Genomic DNA, 24,293 nt, shown 5'->3' with positions numbered 1-24,293 from the left:
GAAGCTCCCTCTCCCTCGGAGTGTGCCTTGGTCAATATGAAGGGGGTCCAACAACACCCCCTTTGTTCTTCCCCCTCACCCGCGTGCGCACAAATCTTACCCCATTTGTGATGTAAGCTGTCTCTTTCCCTCGGTAGTCACTTGTTGCATCTTGCGACAGCGGGAACTTCTCCTTATGGTGACAGAGATCCATCCCTAGCTTCGTCGGTAGACTTCAATACGTCTCATGGAAGTCGACCGCCATCATCATTGCTTCATATGTTCGTTGAGTTGCTATTGGCGGTCCTTATCCCATCGCTGGGAGATCGAGCGGTGGATGAGGCGAGTAGATCTGATGGAGTCAAAGGGGTTGCGAGCCTCGTCCACGGTCCGTCCTCCTCACCGACGATGTCGTTGTGTGCCAGCTTCATCGGCAGGCACCGCGGGGCTCCATACAATCGAGATTCGTCCAAGCTCATGGTGAAGCCCCAGATCCTCCTTTTCAATCTGAGTTCTCGACCGCAAACTTTGCCTGTTCGGTCGATATGGCCTCTCTTCCCTAATGATTCGCCTATCTGTGTAGTTTGTGCGATGATTGCAGATCGCTTGTAGGTTTGTTGGAGTCAATATTCGAGCATGATGGTTGGAGATCCAATTTCCTATAGTAAACTACCCTTTTTCATTCAATGGGATAGTTCCTCCAATTTCTTGCAAGTAATATATACTCTCTATCATACTAGGAAATTAGCTCTCTTCTCCGTCGGCTGGTGTTTTTCGAGCTGAGCTGACGAGGACGACTGGTGACCGGCGTGGATCGGTCCACTCCACTGGTGACCGATGTCCTGACATGGGCAGACGCTTCTATGGCCGTGTTTGGTTTTATAGAGATTCTGCTTATTAGATAAATTTTCTCTGCAGTTTCAAACGGATTGCTTTCACTATATCAGATATAGTGGTGCAAAAAAAATCTCAATTATCAACATTTTGTTGCATTTTATTCGTTAACGTGCCTATGTAGGATTCTCCCAATCCGCTGGATGCCAAACGCAAGCCTATGCGCATGTTTGGTTGGTGCCCTGGCCTAAGAGTGCCGTCAAGCAGGTCCATTCAGCCATCATACGTCCAAAATCGATGGCCTAGAGACATGTCTAGCCCATGTACCTAAAATAGGGTGCCAACAAAAAATGTCTCTAATGCTGTTTTCGTTAGATCGTGTAAAATAGGGGATACAACATTATAGATAATACTATTTAACATTATTTTGTAGAGTGAAGTTTGAAATATGAGATATGATAGAGAAGTTGTGGGAGACCGCCTAAAGGCTATGACCAGCATTGCACTGTTTTATATTATAACTTGTACTTCTTATAGAGTGTAGTTTGAAATAACAGATAAAGATAAATAAGTTGTGGTAGATAGCCTAAGAAGCTCTTCAACTGTTCATCGAAGCCCCCTCTCCCTCGGAGTGTGCCCTGGTCAATATGAAGGGGTCCAACAACACCCCCTTTGATCTTCCCCCCTCCCCCGCGTGCGCACGAATCTTACCCTGTTTGTGATGTAAGCTGTCTTTTTCCCTCGCCAGTCTTCTGTTGCATCTTGCGGCAGCAGGAACTTCTCCCTATGGTGACGGAGATCCAGCCCTAGCTTCATCGGTAGGCTTCAATACGTCTGATGGAAGCCGACCGTCGTCATCATTGCTTCATATGTCCCTTGAGTTGCTGTCGGTGGTCCTTATCCCATCGCTGGGAGATCGAGCGGTGGATGAGGCAAGAAGAGTAGATCTGATGGAGTCGAAGGGGTCGCGAGCCTCATCCACGGTCCGTCCTCCTCACCGACGATGTCGTTATGTGCGAGCTTCATCGGCAGGCACCGCGGGGCTCCATACAATCGAGATTCGTCCAAGCTCATGCTAAAGCCCTAGATCCTCCTTTTCAACCTGAGTTCTCGGCCACAAACTGAAACTCGCCTAGAGGGGGTGGATAGGCGCAAACTAAAATTTACAACTTTAAACACACTACAAGTTGGGATTAGCGTTAGAGTAAATGTTAAATCTGGGAGAGAAGGGAAAACAAATCAACCAAGAAAATAAAGCGGATGACACGGTGATTTGTTTTACCGAGGTTCGGTTCCAATGAACCTAGTCCCCGTTGAGGTGGTCACAAAGACCGGGTCTCTTTCAACCCTTTCCCTCTCTCAAACGGTCACATAGACCGAGTGAGCTTTCTTCCTTGATTTCCCGGGTCACTTAGACCCCGCAAGGACCACCACACAATTGGTGTCTCTTGCTTCGCTTACAAGACTTTGAGAGTAAGAATGAGAGAAAGAAGAAAGCCAACCAAGCAACAAGAGCAACAAAGAACACAAGACGATTTTCTCACAAGTCCTAAAATACTAGAGTTGAATTGTGGACTTTGATTGGATCGGAGGCTTTGATTTGTGTATTGGAGTGTTGTATTTTGCTCTTGTATTGAATGAGTAGTAGTGAATGCTTGGATGGTTGGAGTGGAGGTGGTTGGGGGGTATTTATAGCACCCAACCACCAATTCAACCGTTGGAAATGCTGCTGTCGATGGGCGCACCGGACACTGTCCGGTGCGCCAGCCACGTCACCCAACTATTAGGGTTCTGACGGTTTCGACTGTTGGAGCTTTGTCTTCATGTGGCACCGGACAGTTTGGTGCCGCACCGGACATGTACTGTTCACTGTCCGGTGCGCCTTCTGCGGCTGTTCTGACTTCTGCACGAACTGTCCGCGCACTGTGCGTTGTCAGACGACCGTTGGAGTCGACCGTTGTGCTGGCTAGCTGTTGCTCCGCTGGTGCACCGGACAGTCCGGTGAATTATAGCGGAGCGCGGCCTTAGAAACCCGAAGGTGAGGAGTTGGAGTCGATCGCCCCTGGTGCACCGGACACTGTCTAGTGGCACACCGGACAGTCCGGTGTGCCCGACCAGGGTTCTCTTCGGTTTCTTTTGCTCCTTTCTTTTTGAACCCTAACTTGATCTTTTTATTGGTTTGTTTTGAACCTTTAGCACCTGTAGAATATATGATCTAGAGCAAACTAGTTAGTCCAATTATTTATGTTGGGAATTCAACCACCAAAATCATTTATAGGAAAAGGTTAAGTCCTATTTCCCTTTCACAAACTTTGCTGGTTCGGTCAATATGGCCTTGCTTCCCTAATGATTCGCCTATCTGTGTAGTTCGCGCGATGATTGCAGATCTGATAGTCGCCTAGAGGGGGGGTGAATAGGGCGAAACTGAAATTTACAAATATAAACACAACTACAAGCCGGGTTAGCGTTAGTAATAAAGAAACGAGTCCGCGAGAGAGGGTGCAAAACAAATCCCAAGCGAATAAGCAAGTGAGACACGGAGATTTGTTTTACCGAGGTTCGGTTCTTGCAAACCTACTCCCCGTTGAGGAGGCCACAAAGGCCGGGTCTCTTTCAACCCTTCCCTCTCTCAAACGATCCACGGATCGAATGAGCTTTCTCTTCTCAATCACTTGGAACACAAAGTTCCCGCAAGGACCACCACAAGATTGGTGTCTCTTGCCTCAATTACAAGTGAGTTTGATTGTAAAGAAAGGATCAAGAAAGAAGAAAGCAATCCAAGCGCAAGAGCTCGAAAGAACACAAGCAAATCACTCTCTCTAATCACTATGTCGTTGTGTGGAGTTTGGAGAGGATTTGATCTCTTTGGTGTGTCTTGAATTGAATGCTAGAGCTCTTGTAGTAGTTGGGAAGTGGAAAACTTGGATGCAATGAATGGTGGGGTGGTTGGGGTATTTATAGCCCCAACTACCTAAAGTGGCCGTTGGGAGGCTGTCTGCTCGATGGCGCACCGGACAGTCCGGTGCACACCGGACAGTCCGGTGCCCCCTGCCACGTCATCACTGCCGTTGGATTCTGACCGTTGGAGCTTCTGACTTGTGGGCCCGCCTGGGTGTCCGGTGCACACCGGACAGGTACTGTTTGCTGTCCGGTGTGCCAGTATGGGCGCGCCTGTCTTCTGCGCGCGCAGAGCGCGCATTGAATGCGCGGCAGAGATCCGTTGGCGCGGAGATAGCCGTTGCTCCGGAGTCGCACCGGACAGTCCGGTGCACACCGGACAGTCCGGTGAATTATAGTGGACTAGCCGTTGGAGTTTCCCGAAGCAGACGAGTTCCTGAGGCCGACCTCCTTTGGCGCACCGGACACTGTCCGGTGTACACCGGACAGTCCGGTGAATTATAGCCGAGTCGCCTCTGGGAATTCCCGAAGGTGGCGAGTTTGAGTCTGAGTCCCCCTGGTGCACCGGACATGTCCGGTGGCACACCGGACAGTCCGGTGCGCCAGACCAGGGGCGCCTTCGGTTGCCCCTTTGCTCCTTTGTTGAATCCAAAACTTGGTCTTTTTATTGGCTGAGTGTGAACCTTTTACACCTGTATAATCTATACACTTGGGCAAACAAGTTAGTCCAAAGATTTGTGTTGGGCAATTCAACCACCAAAATTAATTAGGGACTAGGTGTAAGCCTAATTCCCTTTCAATCTCCCCCTTTTTGGTGATTGATGCCAACACAAACCAAAGCAAATATAGAAGTGCATAATTGAACTAGTTTGCATAATGTAAGTGTAAAGGTTGCTTGGAATTGAGCCAATATAGCTACTTACAAGATATGCATGGAATGTTTCTTTCTTATATAACATTTTGGACCACGTTTGCACCACATGTTTTGTTTTTGCAAATTCTTTTTGTAAATCCATTTCAAAGATCTTTTGCAAATAATCAAAGGTAAATGAATAAGAGTTTTGCAAAGCATTTTCAAGATTTGAAATTTTCTCCCCCTGTTTCAAATGCCTTTCCTTTGACTAAACAAAAACTCCCCCTAAATGAGATACTCCTCTTAGTGTTCAAGAGGGTTTTGATATACCACTAGATCAGGAGGCGCACTTCGTGCGCCCTGCAGTAATCATGGCTATGATGAGGCATATCAAATTGAAATTATAATAAAATCTTAATTTGCGGTAACAATTAGACAAATCAACATGAAATGCAAGAGAAACATAATTAAGTACATCTCTGAAGAACAAGCTTTTGAGTGTGACGTCACAGCTGATATCTGTTTTTTTGGCTTGGTTCTGTAAACCATGGAGATTTTTTTCTTAGCTCAAAACACAAAACAATCTCGATGCAGACAGCTATAGTAACCTAGTATTACAAGGCAGCCAGGCAAATTACAGAGTACTGTCCAAACTAACAAAGCGAGGCTAACATGCCATAATATTTTATTTTACAACGGCGGGACAGGTAGCACAGAGGATTATGATACATCAGGCGTATTACTAATTGAATTCTCTGACAAAATCAGTTAAGTCACTCATGATAGTCATGAAGTTAGCCATCAACTACACACTGAATAGAAAAAGGAAAGGCAAAAAATTAGTACCTAGAAAACACCCCCTAAGTTAACAGGCGCTATAGCAGCTATATGAAGAATTCACCTAGTTCAGCATCTTACTGCTTCCAGTGCAAAAAGAATTGGAAGACATGTCGCTAGCAACCCCTAAATCTCTGCAACTGTACAAGCTACAAGAACTAATAATCCATAAATGAAAGCAGTTTGTTATTTTTTAGAGAACATTTTTACCTACCACGGTCTAACACCAATCCAATGAGCTAAACTGTTCACTCTCAGGAGGGAGTCTACACCATTAACAGATAATTCAGGTCTTCAACGGTCAATCAAGTGTGTTGGGAACCAGATTTGTCTTCTCCAAACGCAGAAGCAACCATCTCCCGCTTTTTCTCCTGACATATTGTACAGCTTAAGTAAGCATCAAGAGCTTGTAGATTACAAAGCTGTTACTACCAACAAAATTAAGAGTGAGATCTCGATCCTTCGAACTGTGCAGGAAATAATTCAACTCTATATATATATTCTCAGACACCAATAAATAACATCTTCGAGAAGATCGATACTCATGTAAGACTCTTTTTCATATACACGCAATGCACAGGCTTCCTACAATAACAGTATTCTCAAGACAAGTAATCAATAATTCAGTGAGATAATCTGTTTTGTTCTCAGAACAACATTCTGTTCAACCTAATCAATAATTCATATGTTCTTTATAGTTAATGTCCAAGTTAGCAAAAACAGATAGTGGTGGTAGACTAAAGTGAGTGTCAGCGAACCAGACTTTTTGAGTAGTGAGGACTTAGCTCTAAAAAAAAGAAACAAACCTGATGTTCCCCTCCCTAAATGATGAACAGGTACTGGATGCGACTGCACATCTTTTCTCTTGAACCGGCAAGATGAGGCCATCTTCCCGTCTTTCAATTGAAGCTGCGCTAAAACAGTCCGCTGCTGAAACAGTCCTTTAGGCAGAACTTGCAAGCCAAAAGGCTTATTAAGGGCAACCTGACAAAACATTCCTTGGCTAAGATTCATAGTTCTAAATGTAAAATTGGAAATTAGCTTCATGTGTTATTACAGATTTTGGCAAAACAGGCAAAAAAAGCAGCTCAGAATCAACAATTTAATTCGCCCACAGCCTAATATTGAGTCGCTGAGTTGAGAGGAAATAAAAATATGTTCAGCTAACAATTTAATTTGCCCTCGCTAGATAGATATAGTTTTTTTGCTTCTCTATGGTATCTTGTTTGAATGTGAAAGGAGTTAACTCCTTGGGAAGGTTCGAGTCTTAATTATCACTAAATTTTGAGATGTTTCCATGGTATTTGGCAAAGATCAACATATGCTATATATACACAGTTGTGATGCAATCACAACTGTAGATTTTCATTAACAGAAACCCTGTAAAATCTGTATACCACTTTGCCATTCTAAATGTCTTGGAAAAAAGACAGTTGAGAATGTACCATAGCTACAGATTATAAGTTATTGAGTCAACTATATCATCTAAAGTAACAATATGGATTCATGCTTTAAAATGCTTTGGTTCCATTCAGATATCATTACAATGTAGTAGATGCCAGACCTCATCAACACATAAAGAAGGGTAATGCAGATGGATTGTTCATCAGTTCAGTAGCAGCTCCAATCAATATTTGGGCCCTCGTTATGGATGCAGGGACTGGTTTCACATCCCAAGTATATGAACTATCACCCATATTCCTTGATAAGGTAGGTCCCCGATTCCCGAGCATAGTGCTTTTCTAAGCATGGCTACATTTATAAGCTATAAGGTATTTTTTCTTGCACTTTAGGGTTGGATTATGGAGCATTGGGGAAATAACTACTACATCAGTGTCATAGCTGGCGCAACAAATGGGAGTTCCTTGGTAGTTATGTCAAAAGGTCTGTCCTAATCGATGGCTGTATTGGAGTCCTCTTACATTTTCTTCATTCATTTGTAACATCTTCGGGGTGGTGCCTACACATGGCTAAATGCTCTATGCTGACTCATGTGTGCTATGGCATGCAAAGCATTGATTATAACTGGATCCTGGTGGTCTTCATGTTCTTGTTTGCTAAAGTTTCAAGATATTCTAACAGATAACTTGAGAGTACACACAAATAGACCAGATTATTAACGGGTTTACCTAGCCATTATATTGGGTGGGCACATGCCACGATTTTAGTCTATACATTGGGTTGGGTATGGGCTGAATTTTTTGATCAAAAACCATTCCCAATATAGAAAAACCCATCACAACCTGGGAAAAAACCTAGTCCTGTGCACCTGTTAGATGGGCACATGGGAAAAAATCTAGACTTACATCTATCGGTCAGGCCTGGGCCAGAAAAAAGGGAGTTTCTGGCTCAAAACCACATAGATGTTTGACCTGTTACTGTTCTGTTAAAATCTGGGCCTCAAACTGTCTTTCTCCATAACTGATGAAAATGCTCCACTTCTATAGTGTTAGATGCAAGCACAAATAACACAACTTTTGGGCTGATAATAACAGTTATGTTATTTTATAGATATTTGGCCTGTTTTTGTAGCAGTTAAATTTGCTAGTTTGCCTTGCTTGCACTGATTATCTATGCACTTTGGTTTAGAATTACCATATGAGTTACATTAATTTGAACCCTTTTAGTCTTTGCAGTAACTCCTTACACTCACCAGTCTTACAAAGTTAGTGAATCATTACCCTACAAGTGGATCAACAAGAAATGGAAAGAAGGTTTTCATGTTACATCAACGACAACTATCGGAAGCCGATGTAGTTACGTCAAGGAACTCTGGATACTCTGAATAGGTAATTGGCAAGTTGTTTTTGGTCAACACACAGTTAGATGTATATCCTACAAAACTTTTAGAACTCTCAATAGAGTAACCTGTAGGGGTCAATGACACATGAAAACCGACTCCCAAAAAGGTACATGTGGGAATTGAGCTAACTATGCTTCGGAGTTGGGATTCCACAAATTCAAAGAAACACAATACTATGCCACCGAGACGACAGAAGCACACGATCAAATAACAAGCACATCAGCAACAGAAAAACCTCCCAACAGTATACCATGATCCCACCACCCCCAAAAAAGAAACACAGGCACGAGTACATATATGCAGAGGAAAAACAAACCATATGAGCTAACTGTGGTAGTATAGGTTGGGAAGGTTGAAGTCTGTCCTTGTCCTTGTCAAAAGGATCAACATCAACTCCTGGAAGGTTGAAGCATGTCCTTGTCAAAAGGTTTCCTACATCACCAGTCAAGGTTTAGAAGAAAACAACATGAGACTATATATGCACTGCAGAATAGAAGAGAAACATGCCTATTCTGATTCTTGAAAAAACATGCACGCAGATCACATCACTCTTCAGCATACATTTATTGCAGCTAGAAACTCTCATCCACAAGCACTTCATAATGGTCAATGAACCAGCCATCATGACCATGCATGTTCAATTAAAAATAGTTTATGTAAGTTAATTCAATTGCTCTAGCAACAGAAGTGATATATTCATGTGCCATTGTTGATCAATACATGAGTACAAAACAGAATAAAAGCTTTAACCAATTCAAAGAGTACATTAGTTGTCTCGTTACCTGCAACAGCAGCAAAACCAACCTTTAAAAACCACCATGGGAATTGGGGGGAAGGGGGCAGGAGTATTCAGACAGTGGCTCAGATTTAACAATTATCAAGATAACAATACAGTTTATAGTGGATACAGTTTTTTTCAAATCATGTAACTGGCATCCTTAGATTACACAACAGATATCAAAGCAAATCACTGTACAGGGAATTAGCATCAGACAATCGAACACATTCCAAGTTATAGAGGTTATGTAGAAAAAAGTAGGTGCGCACCACTACGATTTCCAGTGGAACACAAAGTAAGCAGCAGCCAATCAGGCAGACAGTTTAGGCTCTACTGGATCGCACGCCAAAAACACACTTAGGAATAACCAATTAGCACTGTGGCAACAATAACCAACCAGACACGCGTCAAATACGCGATGGCCAGAGGCCCATGAAGCGCGGAGGAGGGAGTTATTTGGATTGGAGACAGGTGGAGGCAGCCCCTCCGCTCGTGATAGCAGGAGGGTGAACGCCGACTCGCTAGTCCATGGGCCTGCGACTACCTCTAGGGACGGGAGGTGAGAGCAGGAGCCTGCCCGCTGGGTGGCGAGATAGGGTCAAGTGGGGACAGGACCATCGCATTCACCAAGTCACTCCAAGGGACGGGGAGAAAAATACTCATCAATCTCGCGAGATTTTTTTTGGGGGGAGAGGGCGGTGGGTGTCGACTTGGGAAGGGAGAGAAATAAAGGTTGTGAAATAAAGGAAAAACCACAAGATCTAAGGAAGCAGGGAGGAGTGTGATGCGTGTCTTACATGGACATCTCGTGGACGGAGCAGGTGACGCCCTTGAGGGTGTACTTGGGGTCGGGCGTGAAGTCGGAGTTGGGGAAGGCGACCTGCGTGATGATGGCCGGGAAGAGGACCGGCAGCAGCAGGTGGGTGATGAAGTAGGAGCAGAAGCCGTAGATGTACCAGCCGACGAGGTCGACCACGGCCGGCGGCTCCTCGGGTATAACGTAGGCCGGCGCGGCCGTCTCGCGGCAGTACGCCTCCCTGACCACCTGGATCTCGCGGGCCGTCTCCTCCACGGACTACGGGGGCGCTCCACCGTTGCCGCTGCCGGCGCCGCCGCCGTTGCCGTTGCCGTTCTTGGGGACGGCCGCCTTCTCCTTGGCCGCCGCCGCCTTCTCCTTGTCCTCCTTCTCCAGAGCCTCCCGCATGCTGCTCCGAGGCTGCGGCAATGGCTGTTGCTGCTCCGACATTGCTCGAGTAATAGAGTATTTTTATGAGTGCAAATGGAAGCTTATCAAACTGGTTCAATGTGAATCTTTCTAAAAATAGATGTAACCAAACCACATGATACCATTTGTTTCAATATATCAGGAACCTCACTACATGCAGTAAATCAACTTACCTTTTTCAACTCAACTTTGGGTGGTTGCTCCTTGTAAAAGCTTGGCATAGGTGTGGCTTTAAATGTTAGGCTCTTCCTCAGTAGTTTGATCTCAGCCTCTTGGCTTTCCTGAGTGTTCATAGATTAACTTTCAGAACTGAAACATACAATTATCCCATAGGTTTTTATGCAAATAATGTGAAAGCAGCTCTTGCCTTAGATTTCTCCTGCAAATTTGTTTTTTCCAGTTCCTTCGCATGGATTTTTTCTTCAAGCTTTTGGAAGAACTGGGATATAAGGAATGACTAAGGCCCTTCAGTACAAGAAAAACGAAAAGTAGACAAAATCTGGATAATTAAAACACCACTGTGGAATATAGTACATACCTCCTTTCTCTTCTCAGCACGCTCCTCCAATCTGAAACTAAAACCAGCAGCAGCAGCACTCTTACGAACTGCTGCACGGGGAGTATTGGTACTTCTGCAACACAGCATCAAATTAGCAGGATTTTGTATTGACACCACTGAGAAGAACAGATAAGTAGCTATCAATCAATCACAAGGAATTTCTTACGATGTGGTGGAGTGCACATCATCCTCTGGTTTCTCTGACTGTGTTTGTTTCAATGGTTTGTCCGTATTTTCATCTGACCTGTTATCCAATATCAATAATTTCAGCAAAATAAACGATAGAAACCAAAATTCATAACGGTTCTGGTTAGTGAATCTAGTGCGACAAACAACACTGATCAAACCATTTATAGTAAGCATCAGGAAACAGGAAGACGACACAAAGTCGAAACAGCCCACATTAATTGTGTGGTGTGTTCTATTTAGAGACTAACTGAAATCATTCGACGCAAAAGGAATTACTTTTAGTTAAAAGACACTTGGATTTCGGCTCTCCTCCGCGCTTCACGGGCCTCTGGCCATCGCGTATTTGAAGAATATGAGATATTTTTAAAAACAAATCGCAAACTATTGTTTTGAAAAAATAATCAAATATTGATGTGACACAAATGAATCAGAAATGAATATAAAGTATTTTGAATTGTGGTAAGATAAGTGTCACTCTCTCCCTTTCCTGTATTATGGTTTCTGTTCATGTCCTAGTGATATGTCAATTTAGATAAACACACATTTTGCCGCATGTTACTCAATCTCTCTCCAACTACCAATACTAAAGAAAATATACAGGTTCTCATAGACCATAATTATAACAGTACAATATCAAGTCACTCTAGCAAATACGATAACTATATTCAAGATGAACTTTCAAGGCAGAGCAACCTAAGAAACCATGTCAAATTTCACATAAAGACACATCAGAGAATGCAATCATTAAACAAACTACAAAGTTAGGAGCATGAATAAAATGAGCGTACACAAGATTGCTTCAAAGCACCAGCTGTTAGGTACCCGATCGCACAAAGAACTCCATGGTAATTTTCAAATCTGACACAATTCATCAAGTCGCATGAATCAGAGGTTACACGGGAACCAAATCTGGATTGGTAGTGGTCCAGCACTTACTCTTGGACAGAAAGAACTGCGTCATTTGGGGCAGCCGCATCCACTGATCCAGACTTAACAAGCTAGGTCAAAAGGAACCGAATCAAGTCATACAACAGGGCAACCAAAAATAGACAGAACAATCACATGCTTCAAGTAAGGGGTAAGCAAGGACCTTTACCATCGGCCGACGAGCAACAGGTGTCCGCGGCAAACTCGCCTTCTTCTCCACCGCCCGGCCTGCAAGCGCTAACATTCAATTCCACAGAGAATTCAGTCTACACGACTCCACCGAGGCACAACAGACTGAGGAGTGAGGACACCCATCACTAAATAATGAAAGGAACCCAGGCCAGCAGCCTGACCTGCCGCTGTCTCTGATCCAATGGGCACGGCGCCCTTGGCCTGCTTGGGCGTAGCAACCGCCGCCGCGGCCTTCTTGGCGGCGACCGCCACCGCGCCCCGCGCCGGGAAGGAGGCGCTCTGTGAGAGGACCCCGGGCTTCTAGATGGAGTCGTGGCGGTTGCCGTGGGGAGGGGGAGAAGACGAGGCGGCGGAGCGCACGGAGGGAGATGGACGGGAGAGCCAGCCAGCCAGGTGCGCGACGCGAGAGAGAGAGATGGCGTTTGGAGGGGACGAACTCAGAGCGAGAATTGATAAAGAGTTCGGGTCCGTGGAGCAGACACGCGTCAAATACGCGATGGCCAGAGGCCCGTGAAGCGCGGAGGAGAGCCGAAATCCAAGTGTCTTTTAACTAAAAGTAATTTTTGAAATACTACTTTCTCCCCCTTTTGAACACAATAGGATACCAATTGACAAATACTTTTGGAAAGTACTAAGTTTTTGACAATGGTGGTGGTGCGGTCCTTTTGCTTTGGGCTCATACTTTCTCCCCCTTTGGCATGAATCGCCAAAAACGGAATCATTAGAGCCCATAAAGTACTATCTTCCCCTTTGGTCATAAGTAAATGAGTTAAGAATATACCAAAGACGAAGTCCGGTCCTTTTGCTTTGGGCTTTTACTCTCTCCCAAAGACGAAGTCCCTTTTCTTGATGCTCATTTCTCCCCAAGGAATAGAGAGTTGCTTGGAGTGATGGCGAAGTATGAGTTACGGAGTGGAAGCCTTTGTCTTCGCCGAAGACTCCAATTCCCTTTCAATATACCTATGACTTGGTTTGAAATACTCTTGAAAACACATTAGTCATAGCATATACAGAAGAGATATGATCAAAGGTACATAAATGAGCTATGTGTGCAATCTAACAAAAGAAGTTGCGGGAATCAAGAATATTGAGCTCATGCCTAAGTTTGGTAAAAGTTTGTTCATCAAGAGGCTTGGTAAAGATATCGGCTAATTGATCTTTAGTGTTAATGTAAGAAATCTCGATATCCCCCTTTTGTTGGTGATCCCTAAGAAAATGATACCGAATGGCTATGTGCTTAGTGCGGCTATGCTCGACGGGATTGTCGGCCATTTTGATTGCACTCTCATTATCACATAGCAAAGGGACTTTGGTTAATTTGTAACCATAGTCCCGCAGGGTTTGCCTCATCCAAAGCAATTGCGCGCAACAATGACCTGCGGCAATGTACTCGGCTTCGGCGGTGGAAAGAGCGACCGAATTTTGCTTCTTTGAAGCCCATGACACCAAGGATCTTCCCAAGAACTGACAAGTCCCCGATGTGCTCTTCCTATTAATCTTACACCCTGCCCAATCAGCATCCGAATAACCAATTAAATCAAAAGTGGATCCCCGAGGGTACCAAAGCCCAAACTTAGGTGTATAAGCCAAATATCTCAAGATTCGTTTTACGGCCGTAAGGTGGGATTCCTTAGGGTCGGATTGGAATCTTGCACACATGCAAACGGAAAGCATAATGTCCGGTCGAGATGCACATAAATAAAGCAATGAACCAATCATCGACCGGTATACCTTTTGATCCACGGACTTACCTCCCGTGTCGAGGTCGAGATGCCCATTGGTTCCCATGGGTGTCTTGATGGGCTTGGCATCCTTCATCCCAAACTTGTTTAGAATATCTTGAGTGTACTTTGTTTGGGTAATGAAGGTGCCTTCTTGGAGTTGCTTGACTTGAAATCCTAGAAAATACTTTAACTCCCCCATCATCGACATCTCGATTTTCTGTGTCATGATCCTACTAAATTCCTCACAAGTAGATTCGTTAGTAGACCCAAATATGATATCATCAACATAAATTTGGCATACAAACAAATCATTGTCAAGAGTTTTAGTGAATAGAGTAGGATCGGCTTTTCCGACTTTGAAGCCATTTGCAATAAGGAAATCTCTAAGGCATTCATACCATGCTCTTGGGGCTTGCTTGAGCCCATAAAGCGCCTTAGCGAGCCTATAAACATGGTTAGGATACTCACTGTCTTCAAAGCCGGGAGGTTGCTCAACATAGACCTCTTCCTTGATTGGTCCATTGAGGAAAGCACTTTTCACGTCCATTTGATAAAGCTTAAAGCCATGGTAAGTAGCATAGGCCAATAATATGCGAATTGACTCAAGCCTAGCTACGGGTGCATAGGTTTCACCGAAATCCAAACCTTCGACTTGGGAATATCCCTTGGCCACAAGTCGTGCTTTGTTCCTTGTCACCACACCATGCTCATCTTGTTTGTTGCGGAAGACCCATTTGGTTCCTACAACATTTTGGTTAGGACGTGGAACTAAGTGCCATACCTCATTTCTAGTGAAGTTGTTGAGCTCCTCTTGCATCGCCACCACCCAATCCGAATCTTGGAGGGCTTCCTCTACCCTGTGTGGCTCAATAGAGGAGACAAAAGAGTAATGTTCACAAAAATGAGCAACCCGAGATCGAGTAGTTACCCCCTTATGAATGTCGCCGAGGATGGTGTCGACGGGGTGATCTCGTTGTATTGCTTGGTGGACTCTTGGGTGTGGCGGTCTTGGTTCTTCCTCATCCTCCTTTTCTTGATTATTTTCATCTCCCCCTTGATCATTGCCATTATCTTGAGGTGGCTCATCTTCTTGATTTTGCCCTTCATCAACTTGAGCCTCATCCTCATTTTGAGTTGGTGGAGATGCTTGCGTGGTGGAGGACGGTTGATCTTGTGCACTTGGAGGCTCTTCGGATTCCTTAGGACACACATCCCCAATGGACATGTTCCTTAGCGCTATGCATGGAGCCTCTTCATTACCTATTTCATCAAGATCAACTTGCTCTACTTGAGAGCCGTTAGTTTCATCAAACACAACGTCACATGAGACTTCAACTAGTCCAGTGGACTTGTTAAAGACCCTATATGCCCTTGTGTTTGAGTCATAACCAAGTAAAAAGCCTTCTACAGTTTTAGGAGCAAATTTAGATTTTCTACCTCTTTTAACAAGAATAAAGCATTTGCTACCAAAAACTCTAAAGTATGAAATGTTGGGCTTTTTACCGATTAGGAGTTCATAGGATGTCTTCTTGAGGATTAGGTGAAGATATAACCGGTTGATGGCGTAGCAGGCGGTGTTGACCGCCTCGGCCCAAAACCGATCCGAAGTCTTGTACTCATCAAGCATGGTCCTTGCCATGTCCAATAGAGTTCTATTCTTCCTCTCCACTACACCATTTTGTTGTGGCGTGTAGGGAGAAGAGAACTCATGCTTGATGCCCTCCTCCTTAAGAAAGCCTTCAATTTGAGAGTTCTTGAACTCCGTCCCGTTGTCGCTTCTTATTTTCTTGATCCTTAAGCCGAACTCATTTTGAGCCCGTCTCAAGAATCCCTTTAAGGTCTCTTGGGTTTGAGATTTTTCCTGTAAAAAGAATACCCAAGTGAAGCGAGAATAATCATCCACAATAACCAGACAGTACTTACTCCCGCCGATGCTTATGTAAGCGATCGGGCCGAATAGATCCATGTGTAGGAGCTCCAGTGGCCTATCACTAGTCATGATGTTCTTGTGTGGATGATGAGTGCCAACTTGCTTCCCGGCCTGGCATGCGCTACAAATCCTGTCTTTCTCAAAATGAACATTTGTTAATCCTAAAATGTGTTCTCCCTTTAGAAGCTTATGAAGATTCTTCATCCCAACATGGGCTAGTCGGCGGTGCCAGAGCCAACCCATGTTAGTCTTAGCAATTAAGCATGTGTCGAGTTCAGCTCTATCAAAATCCACCAGGTATAGCTGACCCTCTAACACTCCCTTGAATGCTATTGAATCATCACTTCTTCTAAAGACAGTAACACCTACATCAGTAAATAGACAGTTGTAGCCCATTTGGCATAATTGAGATACGGAAAGCAAATTGTAATCTAAAGAATCAACAAGAAAAACATTGGAAATAGAATGGTCAGGAGATATAGCAATTTTACCAAGTCCTTTGACCAAACCTTGATTTCCATCCCCGAATGTGATTGCTCTTTGGGGGTCTTGGTTTTTCTCATATGAGGAGAACATCCTTTTCTCCCCTGTCATGTGGTTTGTGCACCCGCTGTCGAGTATCCAACTTGAGCCCCCGGATGCATAAACCTACAAAACAAATTTAGTTCTTGACTTTAGGTACCCAAACTGTTTTGGGTCCTTTGGCATTAGAAACAAGAACTTTGGGTACCCAAACACAAGTCTTTGTCCCCTTGTGTTTGCCCCCAACAAACTTGGCAACGACCTTGCCGGATTTGTTAGTCAAAACATATGATGCATCAAAAGTTTTAAATGAAATAGCATGATCATTTGATGCATTAGGAGTTTTCTTTCTAGGGAACTTAGCACGGGTTGGTTGCCTAGAACTAGATGTCTCACCCTTATACATAAAAGCATGATTTGGGCCAGAGTGAGACTTCCTAGAATGAATTCTCCTAATTTTGCTCTCGGGATAACCGGCAGGGTATAAAATGTAACCCTCGTTATCCTGAGGCATGGGAGCTTTGCCCTTAACAAAGTTGGACAATCTCTTAGGAGGGGCACTAATTTTGACATTGTCTCCCCTTTGGAAGCCAATGCCATCCTTAATGCCCGGGCGTCTCCCATTATAAAGCATGCTTCTAGCAAATTTAAATTTTTCATTCTCTAAGTCATGCTCGGCAATTTTAGCATCTAATATTGCTATATGATCATTTTGTTTTTTAATTAAAGCCATGTGATCATGAATAGCATTAATATCAATATCTCTACATCTAGTACAAATGGAAACATGCTCAATGGTAGATGTAGAGGGTTTGCAAGATTTTAATTCTACAACCTTAGCATGCAAGATATCATTCTTAGTTCTAAGGTCGGAAATGGTAGTATTGCAAACATCAAAATCCTTAGCCTTAGCAAGCAATTTTTCATTCTCAATTCTAAGGCTAGTAAGAGAAATGTTCAATTCTTCAATCCTAGCAAGCAAATCATCATTATTATCTCTAGAATTGGGAATTGAAACATTACAAACATGTGAATCAACCTTAGCATTTAAACTAGCATTTTCATGTCTAAGGTTGTCAATCATCTCACGGCAAGTGCTTAGCTCACTAGATAATTTTTCACATTTCTCTATCTCAAGAGCATAAGCCTTTTTAACCTTAACATGTTTCTTGTTTTCTTTAATTAGACAATCCTCTTGAGAATCCAAAAGATCATCCTTTTCATGAATAGCACTGACTAATTCATTTAATTTTTCCTTTTGAGCTATGTTAAGGTTGGCAAAAAGGGAACGCAAACTATCCTCCTCATTACTAGCATTATCATCACTAGAAGATTCATATTTAGTGGAGGAGTTAGATTTAACCTTTTTCTTTTTGCCGTCCTTTGCCATGAGGCACTTGTGGCCGACGTTGGGGAAGAGAAGTCCCTTGGTGACGGCGATGTTGGCGGCGTCCTCGTCATCGGAGGAGTCGCTTGGGCTTTCGTCGGAATCCCATTCCCGACAAACATGGGCATCGCCGCCCTTCTTCTTGTAGTACCTCTTCTTCTCCTTTCTTCTCCCCTTCTTGTCGTCGCCTCGGTCACTGTCACTAGATATAGGACATTTAGCAATAAAATGACCGGGCTTACCACATTTGTAGCAAACCTTCTTGGAGCGGGACTTGTAGTCTTTCCCCCTCCTTTGCTTGAGGATTTGGCGGAAGCTCTTGATGACGAGCGCCATTTCCTCATTGTCGAGCTTGGAGGCGTCTATTGGTTGTCGACTTGGTGTAGCCTCCTCCTTCTTTTCTTCCGTCGCCTTGAATGCGACGGGTTGAGCTTCGGATGTGGTGGGTTCGTCAAGCTCGTTGATCTTTCTCGAGCCTTCGATCATGCACTCAAAACTTACAAAATTCCCGATAACTTCCTCGGGGGTCATTTTAGTATATCTAGGATTACCACGAATTAATTGAACTTGAGTAGGGTTAAGGAAAATAAGTGATCTTAGAATAACCTTAACCACCTCGTGGTCATCCCACTTTACGCTCCCGAGGTTGCGCGCTTGGTTCACCAAAGTCTTGAGCCGATTGTACATGTGTTGTGGCTCCTCCCCTTTGCGAAGCCGGAACCGACCGAGCTCCCCCTCAATCGTTTCCCGCTTGGTGATCTTGGTGAGCTCATCACCTTCATGCGCGGTCTTGAGTAAATCCCAAATCTCCTTTGCGTTCTTCAACCCTTGAACTTTGTTATACTCCTCTCTACTCAAAGAGGCTAGGAGTATTGTGGTTGCTTGAGAGTTGAAGTGCTCGATTTGGGCCACCTCATCCTCATCATAGTTCTCATCCCCTACGGATGGTACCTGCGCACCAAACTCAACAACATCCCATATGCTTTTGTGGAGCGAGATTAGATGAAATCGCATTAAATCGCTCCACCTAGCGTAATCTTCACCATCAAAAGTTGGTGGTTTGCCTAGTGGGACGGAAAGTAAAGGTGTATGTTTGGAAATGCGAGGGTAGCGTAGGGGGATCTTACTATACTTCTTGCGCTCTTGGCGCTTAGAAGTGACGGAGGGCGCATCGGAGTCGGAGGTCGATGTTGATGAAGTGTCGGTCTCGTAGTAGACCACTTCCCTCATCCTCTTGTGCTTGTCGCTTCTCCGATGCGGCTTGTGGGAAGAAGATTTTTCCTTCTTCTCTTTGTGGTGAGAAGAGGAAGACTTTTTCTCCTTCCGTTTGGAGGAGTCCTTCTTCTTTTCCTTCCTCTTGGTGCGGGACTCTTCCGATGAAGTGCTCTCGTGGCTTGTAGTGGGCTTTTCGCCGGTCTCCATCTCCTTCTTGGCGTGATCTCCCGACATCACTTCGAGCGGTTAGGCTCTAATGAAGCACCGGCCTCTGATACCAATTGATAGTCGCCTAGAGGGGGGGTGAATAGGGCGAAACTGAAATTTACAAATATAAACACAACTACAAGCCGGGTTAGCGTTAGAAATATAAACGAGTCCGCGAGAGAGGGCGCAAAACAAATCGCAAGCAAATAATGAAGTGAGACACACGGATTTGTTTTACCAAGGTTCGGTTGTTGCAAACCTACTCCCCGTTGAGGAGGCCACAAAGGCCGGGTCTCTTTCAACCCTTCCCTCTCTCAAACGGTCCCACGGACCGAGTGAGCTTCTCTTCTCAAATCACTTGGGAATCAAACTTCCCGCAAGGGCCACCACACAATTGGTGCCTCTTGCCTCAATTACAATGTGAGTGTTTGATCACAAGAAAGAATCAAGAAAGAAGAAAGCAATCCAAGCGCAAGAGCTCGAAAGAACACAAGCAAATCACTCTCTTTAGTCACTAGGGTTTTGTGTGTGGAATTGGAGAGGATTTGATCTCTTTGGTGTGTCTAGAATTGAATGCTAGAGCTCTTGTAATAGTTGGGAAGTGGAAAACTTGGATGCAATGAATGGTGGGGTGGTTGGGGTATTTATAGCCCCAACTACCTAAAGTGGCCGTTGGGAGGCTGTCTGCTCGATGGCGCACCGGACAGTCCGGTGCACACCAGACAGTCCGGTGCCCCCTGCCACGTCATCACTGCCGTTGGATTCTGACCGTTGGAGCTTCTGACTTGTGGGCCCGCCTGGGTGTCCGGTGCACACCGGACAGGTACTGTTTGCTGTCCGGTGTGCCAGTATGGGCGCGTCTGTCTTCTGCGCGCGCAGAGCGCGCATTGAATGCGCGGCAGAGAGCCGTTGGCGCGGAGATAGCCGTTGCTCCGGAGTCGCACCGGACAGTCCGGTGCACACCGGACAGTCCGGTGAATTATAGTGGACTAGCCGTTGGAGTTTCCCGAAGCAGACGAGTTCCTGAGGCCGACCTCCTTTGGCGCACCGGACACTGTCCGGTGTACACCGGACAGTCCGGTGAATTATAGCCGAGTCGCCTCTGGGAATTCCCGAAGGTGGCGAGTTTGAGTCTGAGTCCCCCTGGTGCACCGGACATGTCCGGTGGCACACCGGACAGTCTGGTGCGCCAGACCAGGGGCGCCTTCGGTTGCCCCTTTGCTCCTTTGTTGAATCCAAAACTTGGTCTTTTTATTGGCTGAGTGTGAACCTTTTACACCTGTATAATCTATACACTTGGGCAAACAAGTTAGTCCAAAGATTTGTGTTGGGCAATTCAACCACCAAAATTAATTAGGGACTAGGTGTAAGCCTAATTCCCTTTCAAGATCGCTTGTAGGTTTGGAGTCAATATTCGAGCATGATGGTTGGAGATCCAATTTCCCGTAGTAAACTACCCTTTTTCATTTAATGGGATAGTTCCTCCAATTTCTTGCAAGTAATATATACTCTCTATCATACTAGGAAATTAGCTCTCTTCTCCTTTAACTAAAAGACGCCTAAGACCATCAATAGTATAACAATAACTATACTCCTCACCAAAACATGAAATGACACTGAAAGTCGCCTAGAGGGGGGGGTGAATAGGGCGAATCTGAAATTTACAAACTTAATCACAACTACAAGCCGGGTTAGCGTTAGAAATAAGAACGAGTCCGAGAGAAAGGGTGTAAAACAAATCGCAAGCAAATAAGAGTGTGACACAAGGATTTGTTTTACCGAGGTTCGGTTCTTGCAAACCTACTCCCTGTTGAGGTGGTCACAAAGATCGGGTCTCTTTCAACCCTTTCCCTCTCTCAAACGGTCCCTCGGACCGAGTGAGCTTCTTCTTCTCAATCAAACGGGAACAAACTTCCCCGCAAGGACCACCACACAATTGGTGTCTCTTGCCTCGGTTACAATTGAGTTGTTCGCAAGTAAGAACGAAAGAAAGAAGCAATCCAAGCGCAAGAGCTCAAAAGAACACAACAAATCTCTCTCACTTATCACTAAAGCTTTGTGGATAATTGGGAGAGGATTTGATCACTTGGGTGTGTCTAGAATTGAATGCTAGAGCTCTTGTAAGTAGTTGAAGTAAGAAAACTTGGATGACTTGAATGTGGGGTGGTTGGGGGTATTTATAACCCCAACCACCAAACTAGTCGTTTGGTGAAGGTTGCTGTCGCATGGCGCACCGGACAGTCCGGTGCGCCACCGGACACTGTCCGGTGCGCCAGCCACGTCACCAGGCCGTTGGGTTCCGACCGTTGGAGCTTTGACGTGTGGGCCTGCCTGGCTGTCCGGTGGTGCACCGGACAAGTCCTGTAGACTGTCCGGTGTGCCACCCGCGCGTGCTCTATCCTCTGCGCGCGCAGGCACACATTTAATGCGTTGCAGTCGACCGTTGCGCGCGAAGTAGTCGTTGCTCCGCTGGCTCACCGGACAGTCCGGTGTGCACCGGACATGTCCGGTGAATTATAGCGGAGCGGATTCCCGAAGCTGGCGAGTTCAGAGCCGCTCTTCCTTGGGGCACCGGACACTGTCAGGTGGTGCACCGGACAGTCCGGTGAATTATAGCGAGCGCCTCTGAGAATACCCAAAGGTGAAGAGTTCAGCTTGGAGTCCCCTGGTGCACCGGACACTGTCCGGTGGCCCACCGGACTGTCCGGTGCGCTAGACCAGGGCACACTTCGGTTATCCCTTGCTCTCTTTGTTGAACCCTTTTCTTGGTTTTTTATTGGCTTAGTGTGAACCTTTGGCACCTGTATAACTTATAGACTAGAGCAAACTAGTTAGTCCAATCATTTGTGTTGGGCAATTCAACCACCAAAATCAATTAGGAAATAGGTGTAAGCCTAATTCCCTTTCAATCTCCCCCTTTTTGGTGATTGATGCCAACACAAACCAAAGCAAGTATAGAAGTGCATAATTGAACTAGTTTGCATAATTGTAAGTGCAAAGGCTACTTAGAATTGAGCCAATATAAATACTTATAAGATATGCATTGATTGTTTCTTTAATTTTTGACATTTTGGACCACGCTTGCACCACATGTTTTGTTTTTGCAAATTCTTTTGTAAATCCTTTTCAAAGTTCTTTTGCAAATAGTCAAAGGTAAATGAATGAGATTTTGCGAAGCATTTTCAAGATTTGAAATTTTCTCCCCTTGTTTCAAATGCTTTTCCTTTGAACTAAACAAAACTCCCCCTCAATGAAATTCCTCCTCTTAGGGTTCAAGAGGGTTTTAAGATATTGATTTTGAAAATACTACTCTCTCCCCCTTTTGAACAAAATGAGATACCAATTTGAAAATCATACCAATTGAAAAACTCCTTTTTAAAATTAGTGGTGGTGCGGTCCTTTTGCTTTGGGCTAATACTTTCTCCCCCTTTGGCATGAATCGCCAAAAAGGGATACTTGAGTGAGATATAAGCCCTTTCCTAACTACTTTCTCCCCTTTGGCAAATAAGACATGAGTGAAGATTATACCAAAGACGGAGAGTTGCTCGGAGCGACGACGAAGGATGAGTTACGAAGTGGAAGCCTTTGTCTTCGCCGAAGACTCCAATTCCCTTTCAATACACCTATGACTTGTTTTTGAAATGTACTTGAAAACACATTAGTCATAGTATATGGAAGAGACATGATCAAAGGTATATTAATGAGCTATGTGTGTAAGACATCAAAAGAAATTCCTAGAATCAAGAATATTTAGCTCATGCCTAAGTTTGTTAAAAGTTTGTTCATCAAGTGGCTTAGTAAAGATATCGACTAATTGATCTTTAGTGTTAATATATGCAATCTCGATATCTCCCTTTTGTTGGTGATCCCTTAATGATACCGAATGGCTATGTGTTTAGTGCTGCTATGCTCAACGGGATTATCCGCCATGCGGATTGCACTCTCATTATCACATAGAAGAGGAACTTTGGTTAATTTGTAACCATAGTCCCTAAGGGTTTGCCTCATCCAAAGTAATTGCGCGCAACAATGGCCTGCGGCAATATACTCGGCTTCGGCGGTAGAAAGAGCTACGGAAATTTGCTTCTTTGAAGCCCAAGGCACCAAGGATCTTCCCAAGAACTGGCAAGTCCCCGATGTGCTCTTTCTATTAATCTTACACCCCGCCCAATCGGCATCCGAATAACCAATTAAATCAAAAGTGGATCCCCTAGGATACCAAAGCCCAAACTTAGGAGTGTAAGCCAAATATCTCAAGATTCGTTTTACGGCCGTAAGGTGAGCTTCCTTAGGGTCGGCTTGGAATCTTGCACACATGCATACGGAAAGCATAATATCCGGTCGAGATGCACATAAGTAGAGTAAAGACCCAATCATCGACCGGTATACCTTTTGATCGATGGATTTACCTTCCATGTCGAGGTCGAGATGCCCATTGGTTCCCATGGGTGTCTTGATGGGTTTGGCATCCTTCATCCCAAACTTGCTTAGAATATCTTGAGTATACTTTGTTTGGCTAATGAAGGTGCCCTCTTGGAGTTGCTTCACTTGAAATCCTAAGAAGTACTTCAACTCCCCCATCATAGACATCTCGAATTTTTGTGTCATAATCCTACTAAATTCTTCACATGTAGATTTGTTAGTAGACCCAAATATGATATCATCAACATAAATTTGGCATACAAACAAATCATTTTCAAGAGTTTTAGTGAATAAAGTAGGATCGGCTTTTCCGACTTTGAAGCCATTATCTATAAGGAAATCTCTTAGGCATTCATACCATGCTCTTGGGGCTTGCTTGAGCCCATAAAGCGCCTTAGAGAGTTTATAAACATGGTTAGGGTACTCACTATCTTCAAAGCCGGGAGGTTGCTCAACATAGACCTCTTCCTTGATTGGTCCATTGAGGAAGGCACTTTTCACGTCCATTTGATAAAGCTTAAAGCCATGGTAAGTAGCATAGGCAAGTAATATACGAATTGATTCAAGCCTAGCTACGGGTGCATAGGTTTCACCGAAATTCAAACCTTCGACTTGTGAATATCTCTTGGCCACAAGTCGGGCTTTGTTCCTTGTCACCACACCATGCTCGTCTTGCTTGTTGCGGAAAACCCACTTGGTTCCTACAACATTTTGATTAGGACGTGGAACTAAATGCCATACCTTATTCCTAGTGAAATTGTTGAGCTCCTCTTGCATCGCCACCACCCTGTGTGGCTCAATAGTGGAAACAA

The 24,293-nt window shown here is 44.6% G+C and overlaps 1 protein-coding gene across 1 annotated transcript in view; it reads right to left on the bottom strand.

Moving 5' to 3' along the window:
* The window catches only part of LOC100279760 (uncharacterized), a 39,912-nt gene that overhangs the window by 4,961 nt on the left and 10,658 nt on the right, over positions 1-24,293 (bottom strand). The window lies entirely within an intron of this gene.

This window comes from Zea mays, chromosome 8, assembly GCF_902167145.1.
Source record: "Zea mays cultivar B73 chromosome 8, Zm-B73-REFERENCE-NAM-5.0, whole genome shotgun sequence".
Lineage (NCBI taxonomy): Eukaryota > Viridiplantae > Streptophyta > Magnoliopsida > Poales > Poaceae > Zea > Zea mays.
The sequence above is the reverse complement of the archived record's forward strand: the minus strand, read 5'-3'. Positions and strand labels throughout refer to the sequence as shown.